Source organism: Trachemys scripta, chromosome 6, assembly GCF_013100865.1.
Source record: "Trachemys scripta elegans isolate TJP31775 chromosome 6, CAS_Tse_1.0, whole genome shotgun sequence".
NCBI lineage: Eukaryota > Metazoa > Chordata > Testudines > Emydidae > Trachemys > Trachemys scripta.
The window spans coordinates 8,192,758-8,210,152 of NC_048303.1; the positions used below are offsets into that span (position 1 = coordinate 8,192,758).

General features: G+C 40.5%; 1 protein-coding gene across 1 annotated transcript in view; it reads right to left on the reverse strand.

Annotated features, from left to right (window-relative positions):
- Positions 1 to 17,395, reverse strand: part of RIT2 (Ras like without CAAX 2) — a 264,634-nt gene that overhangs the window by 134,134 nt on the left and 113,105 nt on the right. The window lies entirely within an intron of this gene.

The following is a 17,395-nucleotide window of genomic DNA, read 5'->3' on the forward strand; positions in this document are numbered from 1 at the left end:
GAGCAGAACTTGACTCAAACCATCGGCCTTAGTCCTGCTCCCATTGAGGTTGATGGTAAAATTCCCCAATGACTTCAGCCAGAAAGGGCCTGGGCCTGGAATGCTTTATTCAGCAAGGCAAGTTTGCTGCTGTCATTCACTCATTCCATGCATTTTCTCAAAGCCTGTCTTTCTACATCCGCTCTTCTGCCCTTTGTTTCGAGACATGGCAGTACAGTAAAGTTATGTTACGAACGGATACAAATTAGTTTATTCTGCTTATTCTGACATGTTACTGCAGGTATATGTGTTGGACTAACTGCCAAAACACCTTTTGTGCCATGCTTGCAGTGATCTATTTTAGCATGCATTAATTATTCTATGCAAATGGGATTGGGGCAGTCCACCTGTTAATTTGCAGTTTTTCTTGGGTTTTGGATGCTGGTTTCCACATACCTCCTTCTCCCTTTTGGCATGGCTGCTAATTATGGAGTCAAGACTAAGTTAAAAACAAAGAGACCTTTCTTAGATTTTCCCATTGGTTTCCTTTAATTCTGCCTAGTCACTCAGAACCCTGGCATTAGAAGCATCTTCTGGACCTGAATATAAGACAGTATATACATTTTAGGGCACAGGTAATTTATGATACACAATAAGAGACCAGTGCTAAATTTTACTAGAGTTGGGACCAAACCAAAAGCTATATCTAATCTCCTGGAGACACTGACGTTTTAATTCAAGTCCAGATCCAATATCCATTGCTTACTCCATCTCTACAATGGAAAAGTTCAAAATATTGCATTCCAACAGGTCTGGAATTTGCAAAATTTCAGAGATGGATCAAGCTCTAAGCTTTGTGGAGCCTGAAGTTGTTACAACTATTCAGTATTTTCCTTGATTCATTTATAAACTAGATAACAATACATTGTGTTCTGTACATCCGAAATTAAATTAATGGAGATATCCCATCTCCTAGAACTGGAAGGGACCTTGAAAGGTCATGGAGTCCAGCCCCCTGCCTTCACTAGCAGGACCAAGTACTGATTTTGCCCCAGATCCCCAAGTGGCCCCCTCAAGGATTGAACTCACAACTCTGGGTTTAGCAGGCCAATGCTCAAACCACTGAGCTATCCCTCCCCCCCCAATGCTAATACCTCTTAAATGTTTTCTGCTGTAAATGTGTTTTGTTGGTTAATTTTTCCAGGAACATTACTGATGCCATTTGTTATCCATGAGGAAAAAAATATTGAACATTTCCACATGGGTAAGTGCAAAACAGAAGAGACTAGAGGAAGTCACATATCTTCAAAATTTTCAGAATCAAACTGAAGATTTGTCATGATTTGCAGCTTGACATCAGTTCTAATACTTATGTACTATAACTAGAAGTGTATTGAAAAATACAATAGGAAAGTGATTCCATTTCAAATGATTTCCTATTTGGAATGAGTGAAGTGGTCCAGATAAAATAAACTCCAGCTAGAAACAGAACCAAAACTTTTTCTAAATTTCAAAGAACACCACATGATTTTCCTTTAATTTTCACACAATAGATTGGATTGGGGAGTGGTGGAGGGGAAACACACACACAGATATAAACCCCCATGCTTCAAACCACTTTATAACTAATGAAGTCAAGGAAGAAAATTTCCCTGTGGATAAGTTACACCATAATGGAATAGTTTAGGGCTTCTTGCACCTTCCTTTGAAACATGTGGTATTGAACACTGCCATAGACAGGATATTGAACTAGATGGATCTCAGATCTTATCCAGTCTAATAATTTTTGCCATGTTTCTAGTCCAACCAGAATGAATATCTAAACTTCTGTGGCTGCTCCCAGAGGAAGGAAGAATACAAGGACTCCATTCAACAGAACTTAATGTTGTTTGCAATACACAACTTTAAATTGTGGCGTCTCAAGTCTGTCTCCTCTGAAAATGCATGTGGAACTTCCCTGATGCAAATAAGGACATAAAGAATGGCCATACTGGGTCAGATCATCTAGTCCAATATCCTGTCTTCTGATAGTGACCACTGGCTCCTCCCCAGCATTACACATAAGTCAATCTAGATGCCGGTAGAGAACTGCAACCTTCGCACCAGGCAGGCAAATCACCATATGGTTCTCCCGGTCATCGCAAACCCAGCTATCTATGTTTCTAATGATCGAATCTCTCATTACTAACACCTGCCTTTTTCTAGTGATTGGCGTTCCCTCCCCCGGAGAGGTAACCTCAGTGTGAGAGGATACCCCAACACCATCTGGAAGGAGGGTCCCAACTATGGGAAGGTTTCCCTCTGCTCCCGTTGACTGCTCTACTTCCCTGGGTCTTTCATCCTCCTCAACACTGCAGGGGCTGTCTGACAGAGGGTGAGGGGAATAAAAATCTTTCCTAACACAAATATCATTGCAGCTAGTGACTTGCTGAAAATTCATCTATAGATAACATTAGATAAAGAAATTAAATATAGTGAACTCCTGTTATGTGTAATGGAATATTTTTTAGTGGAATGATTGAATTCATATCCCTTCCTCCACCCTATATATATATATATGTATTTTACAGAATATTACACAGAGCACTGTTGTTCAAGGTCTCAAGCTGAGCATTATGCTACAGCTGGATTGTCACCAAAACCCTCCTCCCTACATCATCTCATCCATGCATTGAGACCTTGCAGTTCAGCCTGTCTACCTGGCCCTGCAGGTGGAATTGGAAGCACTTGAGAGCACGCTGTCATGGAGGTCCTGAACTTCAATCTCCTACGTAGAAGCTTAAATTTGGCCTCCAGGACATCTCTCTTACCTTTCTCTATGATAAGATGTAGGAACAGACAGTTTTATCTTCAATTTCTTAGGATACAAATATGTTTTGGAAGAATGTTTTAAACATTCCCACAGACCTGCAAGTTATTTGCTGACCAATATGGTCATTATCTCTTGGGACATACCAAAGAAAAAGAAATAGGCTGAAAATTAAAACAAACAAACAAACAGTAAATAATACCTGCCTATGTTTCATTCTCAAGAGACCAGCCCAGCATGGGAATGATCCCCTTTCTTATGCTGGTATTTACAGATTAAAATGTACACTTCCAAATTAAAAAAATAATTAGCATAATACCTCGCTCTTCTTTTCAACAGATCTCACAGAGGTCACTATCAGTTTATAGACTGGGAAACCAAGTCAGAATGAGGGGACGTGCTGCTACTCAGCAAACAAATGACACCAAGGACTCCTTAACCTCGGTTCAGGGCTTTATTCACTAGGCCACACTATCAGGAGTTAAATAAGAGAAGACCGATCAAAAGCAATCTCCAAGACAGTACAGAATGTTTTGCTCCTTTATTACATACTGTAGCAACTTTGAGGACAAAATGGCTGCTCCCACAGAAGTGGAGCTCTTAGAAATTTAAAGCAACGCAGACAGAAAAGGCATCACAGTTTCAAACACCACACTCAATACATTTTTATATCTGATCTTGGCTTGTACCTATCTTGGAAGAGATCCGAACGTCCTTAGGGAGCCCATCTTTAATCTGAAAAATGCCCCTTTCTATATCTGCTTGTCTTGTTTTCTGCTTGACTTTAGAATTGGGAATCTGCTAACAGATGTTCTTAATCAAAGCTGTCTGCCTGATTACCACAGGAGTCACTCTTATTAAGAAGTTTTCACATTTATAAAAAAAAACAACCACACACCACAGGGGGGTTTTGCGGAAAGAGCCAGTGCATTGTCTGTCTATGACAATGTACAATCAAGGATAAAGTGAACAAGAAGGATACAGGAAGAACAAAAAAACCTTCAAATGACAAATGTGTATGTGGGGGGGGGAGGGATCAAAAGCATGACCTTGCACTGTGAAGACAACTGTGTGAAAGTACTGATTTACAATTCACTTCACAGATTTGCTTTTGCAAAAGCTGATGTTTTCTTAAGTTTCTGTGAGAATTTTATTAATTTGGTGAAGGTGAACGTTTATCAGAAAACGCATTTTAAGATCATTATTCTATATGCCACTCCGCTAAAGTCAATAGGACTTGATGGTAAAATTCTCAAGTGCTTCTTGAACACCCCTTCCCGCTTGTAATGAGACCCAACTTCTCCTGTTCCTTCTTTTCAGAGAGACTAGTCTCCCTGGAATATCTCCGGGCCTGAGATATAGGAGGAAGTGGACCACTAGACCATCTCCCAGAGGAGGCAGGATTTAAATAGATGGTGGTCAGTGTTAATAGTTACAGGTTCAGTCAAACTAGGGGCAAGTTGTCCAAAGTCGTTACTTGAGTTGTGGAGGCCTACCAGGCAACAGAGCTAGGCAATTTTTTTTCCAGGCAAGCAGTTTATAGGCAACAGTTTGGGTCAACTCAAAACACAAGTGTGTTCTCCAATAGTTACGGCACTTGTCAGGGACATGGGAGACCCAGGCTTGAGTCCCAGCTCTGGAGCAGGGACTTAAATGCAAGTGTCCCACCTGCCAGGCGAGCACCATAACCACCAGGCTGTAGGGTATTCAGGGGTGGGTTGCTTTCACTCTCTGCTATTAACACTGTTCTACTTTGTATAATTATTTAAATATTTATTAAGCCAAACAGAGCTAGTGAGATTGATGCTATAGTCTGCTGATTTGGGCATTCACCTGGGACCTAGAAGATCTGGATTTAAATCCCGCTGCTGAATCTGACAATTCCCAAGGATCTCACCCCATCACATGCTTCCATGTCGGTCTGTGCAGGGCTGACATGTAAACCTTTTGTTACATGGCTGTTTCCTTCCACAGCTTTCCCCCTACACAATTCTAATGGTGGGGAAGGCATTGCACCAGCCCTAGGTTAAACAGGTGAATTTCACTTTTTCATCATTCAGCAAAAGAACTGGCACACAGCAGCTTTGGTGAGAAAGTCTGAAAAGGTTCTGTTTCCAGCTGAAATTGCACCCAGTTTTTTTTTTTTTTTTGCATTACAAGAGTCAAGGTGGCAATCCTGGAATCTGCATTGGCACATTTGCACCCAGGTGCCATCTGCACTGATTAATGCACCTCAATCTGCCACCAGTCACCAGTGTAAGCAAAGCCGCAAGAGCACTGAGCAACATCAAAGCCCCATCACTTCACCCTTCTCCTCCTACCAAAGCTAACTTTCAGAAGATCAGGAACAAAAGCTGCTGTATGGGGAAGGAGAATAAAAGGAGTTTGCAGCAGGAGGTAACAGGCCATCTGAGACAAACCAAACCATCTGCCACTCAGCTGAAAGGGAAAGTGGAGAATTTGATAAAAGTGCAGACATAGAGCAGAACCAGAACAGTAGCTATGGCTTAAACACTGGGGGCCTGATACCGATTTACATTGCTCTGGCAGTAAAATTACCTGATTAAATGTGCCTTTACACCCCTTTGGCAGGATGCCAAAACAATGTGAATGGGCCTTACTGTAAGTCAGAATCAGTCCCCGGGTCTGCAGTTGAGGTGGATTATTGTTATAATCAGTCCATTGATTAGCGATCAGTCTCCCTCTCTCCATAGAAATACAGGAAGGAATCTTTCCTCATCTTTTCCCATTATAAAGAGCATGGTGTGCCTTGCTACCTGTTAATTTGTGGTGACGGCAAAGAATGCATTGCAAAGGTTGGCATTGTACAGCACAAAGCTATCATGCAAAATAATCTCCGTTCCCAATGAAGAATTTTAAATCTGAAATTTGTTCTGGTGACATTTTGTAACATCTGTGGTATGATTCTCTGAACTCAGTGAGGCTAAAGCAATATAAAACTGGGGCAAGTAATAGCAGAAATGAATGTTTGTGGTTTGTAATGTAACAGACAAGTTCAGCTAAAACCACCCCTTGCAGTCCATGGAGTCTCGCACACATTCCATGGAGCAGGTTTCTTGGTCTCAAAGAAGAAAATTAATAGAGCTGTTGAAGCAGAGACCCTCTAGCTTTTCAAATGATATATGCATAATCCTAGAGACATGTATTTTTCCTCCAGACCATGAAGAGCACAGTTAATGGAGCTGACCAAAGTGCTGAAATTAAAAAGTGCCACTATACACACACAGAGAGAGAGAGAGAGAGAGAGAGAGAGAGTAAAGAGGCCTTGGAATGGGAGTAAATGTAATGCCAAAGCAGTGTAAACATGCCTTAGTATAAAGGAGGTTTTAAAGACAGAAGGGACCATTATGACCCTCTGTCCCCTGTATAACACTGGCCGTAGAATTTCACCCAATGATTAATTTCAGAGGCAATGAAATAAGAGGAAAGTAAGTTGCCTTATTTCAGATCCTGATAAATAACAGGTGAGCCTCTGATTGTTGGAAGTTCAGCTTCTAATTGGATAAATACCCAAAGTGTCTCCTAATCTCCTGAATCTGCAGAAAAAAGGGCTACAAATCTCAGGAAAATAAGCTCCCTCTTGGGGTTTCTGCTACATCATTCTTCCCACCGTTTTCCTGGCCTTCTCATCCCAGCTAGAACCTGGCAGTGCTTTAGACTTCTATAAAGGATTGGGTCATGTTTGGATCTAGAAACGGGCAGGAGTGCAGGGATATGAGTTCTTGTTTTTTCCCTCAGTATAGTGCACTTTTCCCTCATCCTGGTTATGCAGACTAAGTTGCTATAAATACCTGAGGGACTTTCAAACTTCAGAAGCCTTAAAGGGAAGCAACCATCAATATTAGGACAGAATGAATCCAGAGACATTGGGGTTTTGGTTCTCTTTCTAGAAGGTCTTATACCACATCCAAACCAGATCCAAACACCTTTCAACTTGGGAAGTTAAGGATATGGATCCGAATCTACGTTTGAGCTTTCCAGCCCAGACTCATCCTTACTTTCCAATTGCCACCACCTCTCCCCGCCACACACACACACTTTTAGAATTTCCAGCCACAGAAACCCTGCTGAAATAAGCCCCACTACCCGTTAGTAGGGGTGCACTGTCAAACAATGGTGTCTTTAACTTACATCTTGATGAATCTAGTTTGTTTCTGGTTGTGCTGCCCCAGTGACTGATAGAAAAACATTTCGTTTCGCAAATATTTTACTTAGTGTTGCTCAGTGTCAGGGAGACTGAACAGCCCGGCTGGCTTATAAAACAATGAATGCTCCCAATCAGTAAGGATGAAAGAATAACAAGGCTCCTTCCCACAACAGAGCAAAGAAGCAGAACAAAGCCTTACAAAAAATAACAGAAATTCCAAAACAGCATGACAGAGCCCTTTTGTCTACTAAAGAGGCTACTAACTAACCAGCTCTAGCGTTCAGATCTCCTTTCCAGAACTAGCTTCTCTGCACCAAGGTTCCTGTTTTTACTCTGTTTCCTGGCCTCTGGTGACTATCATTCACCAATTTGCTGCAAGTGGAGGTGTATTAATCAAACTTTTCTTAAAGTGGCAAACCTCCCTGTCATACTCAATAAGGAAAATATTCAATCTCTCATCTGGGAGTCAACACAGTCTTTCCATTCACCCCAAAACAGGGTTGGAAGTATTAAATCAATTCTCCACACTAGCAATAAAACACCTTGAAGCAACAGTCCCCAGCTCAGTGAACTGTCTTTTTCTTTCATGTTAATGCTAATGGTTTCTTCCTTGGGAATAAACACTTTTATAATTTTCTCTTAAATGCATTCGCTGAAGCAAGCTTCATTGTTAACTATCTCTAAACACCCCAGGTGCATTTCGTTTATTGCATGCTATAAAACACTTTCCCCCTCCTAATTTGTATTCAGGCAAGAATAAAACAGATTTTCATCTTTTATCACAAAAATGCATCATAAGTGGTAAAGGGAAGGAATTAATTGCTCAGTAAATATATTTTAGTAAACAGCAGAATAACAGAAGTGTGGAGGTAATGACTGCAGCTGGCAGGCAAAGGCTCACCAGGGATTAGAACAAGCCCATGTCAGCTCACACAAGGAACGCAGACTTACTATTTTCCCCAGTGTGGCTCAGCAAAGGCAAAACAGGAGTCCATGGAATTGACACATTGATGTTCTGATAAGTGACTCAGAATGACATTCTGGGCTTGCATATTTACTGCCTTGTGGTGACTTCCACATCCAGTTTGTTTACCTTACAAATCCCAAGAGATGGTTATTTCCCCTACCCTTGAGCTGCAAACCTAACTTGGGATTTGAATATCAAGCTGGGCTTTTCTTTGTCTCTTACAGCATGTCGTCATCACACGTAGTGAAATTCCAGCCACCGCAATGTTTTAGAAATCATAATAGTTGTGAATGGCGAATAAAACTTTCAATACAAAGAAACAGAAATAGCTTTTCTTTAGTTGTATTGATTTTGTGTTGATCACAGCATAAAGGTCTGGTCTGATTCTATGACACAAATGGCCTGATTTTCCCGTTGCCCTTACACCATGTGTAATCATTTACGCTAGTGCAAAGTAGGTGTCCAATGCTACCATTCTTATTTGATTTCATCTTGCACTAATTAGGTCGACAGGAAACAGATACTGTGGGTTGAATCGCCTCTCATCTAAAGTACCTATCTAGCTATCTATGGGTTTGATCTTCTTCTGTTCATCCCTCCACTCAAGGGCTTGACAAAGGGACAAAGCCCTGCCTCTGTCAGAACAATTTGGGGGACATGCCATGAGAAAAATCTCATGCAGTTTTCCTTTTCTCCTCCTACCTTAAAATAGGGGTCAGATGCCAATTTGTAGCTAAGAGGCGGAAGATAAAAGAGATCAGAATGATAAACAGCTCTAAATGCCTATATAGGTGCAGTCAGGATATCAGCAGATGAGCTTTTGTTCTTTCAAGGGAAGCACTTGCTGAGCAAAGTTTGTTTTGTATCCTCACACTGTTCTGGTAATTATATAAAACTGCTGTGGCAACAAAATATTCTCATTAGCTATCACTCCCTAACAAAAGCAGGAGAGAAAATCTATCTGAGCGGGAGGAAGCAAGAGAAATACAAATCTGAAATATATCTGGTGTAATAAGATCCCATATTGCATTAATAATTTTCTTGAAAAAATTCCTCTTTTGCCCTTGTCATAACTATAAAGGAAAGGGTAACAGCCCTCCTGTGTACAATACTATAAAATCCCTCCTGGCCAGAGACTCCAAAATCCTTTTACCTGTAAAGGGTTAAGAAGCTCAGTTAACCTAGCGGACACCTGACCCAAAGGACCAATAAGGGGACATGATACTTTCAAATCTTGGTGGGGGGAAGGCTTTTGTTTGTGCTCTTTGTTTTGGGGGAGTTCGCTCTTGGGACTGAGAGGGACCAGACATCAATCTAGGCTCTCCAAATCTTTCTGAACAAGTCTCTCATATTTCAAACTTGTAAGTAAACAGCCAGGCAAGGCGTGTTAGTTTGTATCTTTGTTTTCTCAACTTGTAAATGTACCTTTTTGCTAGAGTGTTTATCTCTGTTTGCTGTAACTTTGAAACTAAGGCTAGAGGGGGATTCCTCTGGGCTCTTTAAGTTTGATTACCCTGTAAAGTTATTTTCCATCCTGATTTTAGAGAGATGATTTTTACCTTTTTCTTTAATTAAAAGCCTTCTTTTTAATAACCTGATTAATTTTCCTTATTTTTAGATCCAAGGGGGTTGGATCTTGATCCACCAGGAGTTGGTGGGAGAAAGGAGGGGGATGGTTAATTTCTCCTTGTTTTAAGATCAAAGGGGTTTGGATCTGTATTCACCAGGGAATTGGTGAAGGGTCTCTCAAGACTACCCAGGGAAGGGAATTAGCACTTTGGAAGTGGTGGCAGCGGACCAGATCTAAGCTGGTAGTTAAGCTTAGAAGTTTCATGCATGCCCCCACATTTGTACCCTAAAGTTCAGAGTGGGGAAGCAGCCTTGACAGCCCTTCCTTTCCCTTTTGGAATGTTTTCATACCCAACAGTAGCATCGGCCAAGTCAGGATTTCCCAGAGCCAGAAAAAATGGTTGAAATGTGTTGAATCAATTAAAATACTCACCCGCATGAATATGCAATGAAAACTCAAGCTGAAACATTTGCTGATGTTTGTTAATTTCATTTGGTTGCACCTCTCTCCCTGGTTCTGCTTGAGAACAGAAGCCAAAGTGCTGGAATACTGTATCCTGAAAGAGAGCTTCTGCTTGCTCCGTTTCCCATGATCATGAAATGGAAAATACCAAGAATCTCTTTAGAAAGCCTTTTTGTGTGAGATTCCCTGTGCAATCTGGCAGATTCAAAAGGTTTGGGTAGTTCAGATAAGACATGAATAGGTACCCAGAGGTCCTGGAACTAAGGGTGCGGGGGTGCTGCTGCCTCCCCCCCCCCCCCCCCCGGCTTGAAGTGGGTTCTGTCATATTCAGGGTTTACAGTTTGGTTCAATGCTCTCAGAACCCCCACTATACAAATTGTTCCAGTGCCACTGTAAGTAACTCATCACTGACATCTCAACACCTTTTTGCTTGAATGGCCCCCTCTTTTCCTTGCAGCATCCTTTGGAGCCCCCATCAGCCAGTCCAGTGGCTATAGTGCAGCATGAAACACTGATAGCTTTTTCTGAGCCATGGTTGACTTGCACCAAAACACTTTTACACTCCCCTTGATCCAAAGCTTGCAAGGCGCTCACAACCCCACTTTCTGCCAGACGTCATACACTTGGTCAAGTATTTCTTCTGTTATGGCAGCACTGTTACCCATGATCTGAGTGTGTAAGCACATTTTTACTCTGGGAAGAAATGATTGCATTGTTGTGAGTTTGAGGCTAGGTCTACACTAGGGTGGGGGGTCGACCGAAGATACGCAACTTCAGCTATGCAAATAGCGTAGCTGAAGTCAGCGTACCTTAGGTCGATTTACCTGGCCACGAGGACGGCAGTGAGTCAACCGCTGCCACTCCCTCATCGACTCTGCTTCTGCCTCTCACCATGGTGGAGTTCCGGAGTTGATGGCAGAGCGATCGGGGATCGATTTTATCGTGTCTACACTAGATGCGATGAATCGATCCCCGATAGATCAATCACTACCTGCCGATCCGGCAGGTAGTGTAGACGTACCCTGAGTCTCGAGGTTCTGTTTTGAGAATGCTGTTGCAAGTAGCAAGAAGATATTCTCATGCTGGAATCAGTTGTCAGTGCAGAGTTGGTTCTTGAGCAGCAGATATTGGTGTCTGGAATGAGTCTTCTGAAATATGGGATTGTCTGTCTGCTGTTTGTGGCCAGCTAGTATATATGTGTAAATTAAGCAAATTGTATTTAGCATATACTCATGTCACTGATTTCTCCTCCACTGAAAAGCAACTTCCAAGGACATCCACCTCTCATCAGAGGGGTAATGCTGGTAACAGAAATGAGATACTGGTGTCATTAAAAGGGACAGAGCTACATAATGATGTGGTGCTGTAAGAGCTGGGGGCGGGGGGAGTTTGGGTAGTGGTGGATGTAAGCTCATTCCCAGTACAAACTATTATGGAACTGTTTGAAAAATGGTAAGTAATTTCCTGAAAAATTTGGAAACAAACAAAAACAATATTTGCCCCAATTTTTTTCTTGGAAATTTTTTGGGGTTTTGTTGTGGTGGTTCTGTTTGCTTGTGGTTTTGTGCGGAAAAGCACAAACTGATGTTTTGTTTTGGAAAACCAATATATATCAACGCCACTAATTTTTGTGTGCTTTGAAAAAAAACAATTTCAAATGAAATACATATTTTCCACGAGATTTTTGTTTAGAAAAAAGTCTTTTATATTTAAGAAAAAGAGTTTAAGTTGAAAACTTTCACCCAGCCCTAATATGGAACTCTAATCATGAACAGAACTTGTCTTGTCCTGCAATAAGAACCCCTAGGAAAGGAGAGTGGTAGAAATACTGGCTGCTATTAGACATGGGTCAGGTCACAATGATACCTTGGGTCATCCCACTGGTGCTGTGGTGATATGATTTGAAAGCCACTTTTGGGGGAAGGGGAAATGAGTGGGGACATCAGCACCTCTGGTAGCAATAAACTCTGATATTCACCATAAGTCAATATCTGCTTCCTACAGCCATATATTACACCTATCTGACCGAGGGGTAAACAGGTGTAGAAAGGTAAAGTGACACCCTTGGTTATGCTGTGATTCCTTTGATTACAGAGACAGGAAATAAACTCAGAAATCTTAGCTCGCAAACACCTGCTCCAGCTAGACAAATTGTCTTTACGCAGCATAGGCCCTTCTCCCACTGAAGTCAGTGAAAGCCTTGCCATAGATTATAATAGAACAAGAAGAAGCCCTCTACCGTTATGATCTATTACTGTCATTGAATCTATGATTTACCAGCATATCTTTGTTTCAGAAGTTGCAAATTTGGGAGAAGCATTTGATGTTTGGGAAAGGTATTAAACAAAGTGATTTAGTGATGAGATGGATTTTGTCTCTCTCTGCAAGACTGAATGTCAAAATATAGAGTAGTTTGCCATGATAAGGAATTCAACAAAGCATTCAGGATCATTTTCTGATTTTTTTTCTGAATGCCGGCATCAGCCTGACTAACAAATAGATATAAAAAGAAAATTAAATTCATGCTATTCACTTAGCACACTGAGTTAATAATGTTCACAGTTTAGCTCACTAATACAGTGTCTTAAAAAATAGGAATATTTCATTTACACATTACAATATATAAGAGAATGTGCATTAAAGTTATTTTCTCCACAAAAGAATAAGCTCTAAAGGCCCATTAAAATATAATTACTGCCAAAGCTGCATTTTAAATTTCCTTTAGATAAGCTTCAGTAGCTTGGTTTGAAACTCAACTAGCACTGATTCAGGATTATGGAGCAACATGTTTTGAGAATAACTAGAAGGATCACAGATAACAATCTGAGTGAGCCATCAGACTATGATGTCTAGTCTGGAAAAGGGTGTTTATCTGAAGGGCTGTTGGGTTAATATGGTACCCTCTTCAAAGCTTGAAGCAGGGGGTAAAAATCTTTGTCTTGGAGGCTGTCTTGTGATTTGCTAGCAATTTGAGAGACAGATTTCAGTACAGAGTGTACTGTTGTTGTCAGGTTGGAAGTGCCTGTATCAAAATGAATTATAACACAAACCGCTCTAGACAGAGGAAATTCTTCCTTAAATGATGTCCCTTAGCACTTTAAGGCCGTTTTTTTCAATCTGGAAAATATGCTGCTGCATCAACTGCATTTAAAAATACACCATTTGGACATGCAAAATTGGTCCAATAATTGTGCATATGTAAGGTCTGATTGTCAGGTGCATTTACCCGTTTGTCTGTGCAAGTACCTTCTCCATGTGCAAACGAGTTTGCCTGCCTGTCTAGGGTCTGCTAGGGTTCTCTTTCTGCAAGTAGGGTTCTGGGTGGTGCTTTTTTTTTTTTTTTTTTTTTTTAAAAGCCCTTTGTGGGGACTCAATAAAGAGCTTGGGATCATGAGCCAAGGAATAAAAGCCTTGTGTCAGCAAACGGTGGAAGAACATAACAAAGGAGATAACTGCTGTGTCTGGAGGGAGAGATTTAAACAGGGCTGCAGAAGCAGCAACACATTTTAAGCTTAGAATGAATAACGACTGAAAGTGCAAAATGTTTCCAAAGCTCAGTGTGACCGCTCTTTGTGTAGGGCTGGGACAGCTGGGGGGGGTGCCAGTCACTGATAATCAGTCGGCAGATCTGAGGCAGAAATAAAGGACTAAAAGCCTGAGTCTTCTCTCACTTACACCAGTATAATCCCAGAACCAGTCCTTTGAGAGCAATGCAGTTACACTGGTGTGAGACAAATTTATGTGAAAGAAGACTCAGGCCTGGTGCGTCAGGGAACACTGTGAGAACAACCAACAGACAGAGAGCAGCATAGGAGTGAGTTTCAAGGGACACAGTTAATAAAGGAAAGAGGCTGAAAACTCAACTCAAGCCTCTTTCCCAATAAGGGCTCCATCCTGCTCCCCTTAGTCAAATGGAGTTTTGCTATTAACTCCAAAGACACCAGAATCAGGCTTTGAAGCAACCACAGCCTGCAAACTAGAGATGTTAGGAAAGCATCCACTGAAAAGATTTTTCTCCTGAAAACGTGGTTCCATCGAAATCAAAGTTTTCCACAGGAAAATACTTTTTTCAGAATCAACATTTTGAAACGAAGCGAAAGGTTTCATTTTAAAATGTTGATATTTTTAACATTTTGTTTCAAACTGATATTTTGACTTCCAATGTCATTCCTATATTGTTTTAAGCTGAAATGTCAATTCAAAATGACACCGTTCAGGTTGAATAGTCATTTCAATTCAATCAAAAAAGTAGTGTTTTTTGTTTTGTTTTCTCATTTCCAAATTAAAATATTTCCGAAATTTTCGTTCAGGGAAATTTTCCCATATTTCGACTTTTTGTCCCAGTTTAGGGTGAAAAGAAAGGTAGAACTAGCACAGTTTCTCATGGGATGGACATTGTGCTTTCCAACTAGCTCTAATGCAAACAGAACAGGAGCTGGGTAACTTCAATGCACTGATTAGCAGAAGAAGGAGATATTCACATACTGTAGTACAACACAAGATTCAACATGTCATACCAAGTAAGGACAGAGAAGACCGCATGGACACATCTGTGGTAGGAGATGACAAAAGAAGCATTGATCCAGTATATCTCCTGCCAGCAGCAGGGAAGAGTGACAGCAGAGAAGGACCAGTAGTTCAGAGAGGCAGGAATTTGGGATTCACAGAACATATAGACTCTTTTTTGTGATGAGAGTTTGCTCAGGTTTGATATTCTCCATTTAAGGAGAAGAAAAACAGCAATTGATTGGATTCAAAATCACCTTAACTTGATGGCTTGGTCACCTGTTTTTCTTTTAAACTACTTGTAGAAGTTCAGAACCAGAAATCTATTTCTCAAATGGCATCTATGTTTACAATGGCCCCAATCTCCCCTCCCCACAGTCCCTTATCTGAACATCCCAGATTTTGATACACATTCAGATATATACCAGATATAAACTTTTTAGTCTGGGTCCAATTCTAGCATAAAGATATTAAATGGGAACGAATCACAGCATTCAGTCAGAAGTGCAAAGTTACAATTTATGTATATACACAACTGGCAAAGGATTAAAGATATTTTAGATGGGATTTTAGGAAGCTCACATTTGCTATTTCTACCTATGCCATGACATTATCTTCTATAAAAAGAATTCACCAGATTTTATTGGGACAAATTCTGTTCTCTTTTACACTAATTCATGTCTGGAAACAACTCTTCAGTGAAGTTATTCCAATTTTACACTTTGTGAGGGGTATGTTCTAGCAAAGGAGCAGTTTTAATGGAAATATTCTCTGTACATTTGATTTAATTCTACATAACATATGGAGTTGCTTGCCCTTTTATCAAACTCTTAAACCTGGAACTCATGGCGGGCATGTTACGTAACTTCAAAAGGCTCATGGAGTCATATGGTGTTCAAAGTTTAAATGATAAAACGTTTTCAACTGGCACAATAGAAAAAGTAGCTAAGGCAGGTGACCACCCGTCCTTTATTTTAAGATTATTGAAATGTATTACAACTGATAACTACCATTTTAAATATTACATTGTAGCTTATGATAATTCCATTGTATACCAGAGGGCAGTAGAAATGTACATTGGAGAGAAACATACATGATATGCTAAGGGAAATGGGGTTTTCCCAAAAGGCCCCTTATAATAAAGTGGTGTTTCTTATTTTTTTAATGGTTTTCCCTTCCTTCCATCCAATCAAAGTGGTTATCCTAAACTAAACTATAAATGGTCTGAGTGACTTTCCTTAATGGCTGAAACTATCTTTTAGGCCTCAGTTGTACAAGACTGTGAGATGATTATTATATAATTTTGATGGGGCTTACATACCCCATATTAAGGGCTTGTCTACACTTGAAACGCTACAATGGCACAGCTGTGCCACTGTACCACTTCCGCATAGACCTTACCTATGCAGATGGGAAGGGTTCTCCCATTGGCATATGTAATCCACCTCCCCAAGAGGTAGTAGCTAAGTCAGTGGACGAATTCTTCCATTGACCTAGTTCTGTCTATACAAGGATTTAGGCTGGCTTAACAACGCCGCTCTGGCCCTCTGACTCAGTAATAGCTCTAAACACTTTTAAACTGTTCCACAAGTCTGTGTATGTTTTATACTCTCTCTTTTTTTTTTTTAATGGACAGGAAAACTGAGCTGTGGCTTCTCCATACACTACAGTGCAAGTCAATGGCAGCAAAGACAGAAGAACATTTGTGTCCTGATTCCTAGTACGATACTCCAGCTACCAGACCATGCTCCCTGAATCACTACAAATCAGCAAGTTGTGAGATCAGTGCAGAAATGTGGGTTGCTGGACCATCTTTTGAGGATTTTGTAGCTCATGTCTTGGAAATCACAGTGGCTGTTGAAGCTTGACATTTAGGGTGGGAACTTCAGAAGTACCCAGTGTAGGTCCAGTCACTTCACTGGGACTAGTGTTAGGCGGACACTGAGTACTTTACAAAAATCCCTCTTTTAATTGTTATGTTTGCCTTATATCTTATATCTTGGCAGCAAGTATATCAAAATCAATATTTTTATACATAGGAAATCATAAAACAAATTGTCACTTTCAGATTTACCTACTGCCTTCTCCTAGCTAAAAGCATGACAGAGTTTTGCTTACTAGAAACGTGAGATTTTGGGGGGAGAGAACCAAATGACTGAAGTGGCTGAGGGGACCTCCAAGAATCTGGAGTGTGCTGAAACAGGCAATACACTTTCTCTGGAGTGCCCTAGTGCTTTCCAGTGTGATATATAACAATATGGTCCTCATAGATTTTCCAGCTTTTCCAGAACTACTAGAGGAATAGTAGAGCAAGACTTACAACGTCCATCTAACTATGCACTCCCTACAGACTGACAGAGGTGAGTCCATTATATAACTGTTTCAAATAGTGCTGGGCTTGATTTTATTCTATTTTTTCTTTAATCTTACTGTATAATATAATAATAATAATAATTAAAAAAACCTTCCTTGATTGATGTCTACAGACATTTATCACCAAACCATTGGCAATGGAATTTAAGATAGAGGGGGGAAATATAAATATATCAAATAGTAAGTAAACTACAAAATATTGGTATTATTGACTAGAGACATCAGAAACATTAAGATCAAATGTGCAGTAACATTTATGCATGTCTTTATTACAACACATTCTCCATGTGTATATGTGAAAACCCTGTATTGTACTAATCATTTGCTCTAATGTTGCCTATCTCTACTGGTCAAGTAACTGAGTCACATTGTATTTCTGATGCTCCCCTTGATCTCTTTTGTACTAATTTCCACATGTTGTGCCGACACTGCCTTTCATGCCTGAATAGTGAAGCTTGTCTCCATCCTTGTGACCCATATATTGGAGGTTAAGGTCTTTGCTTTTACCTCTGTTACAAAAGTATACAATAAGACACTATCAGAGGGGTAGCCGTGTTAGTC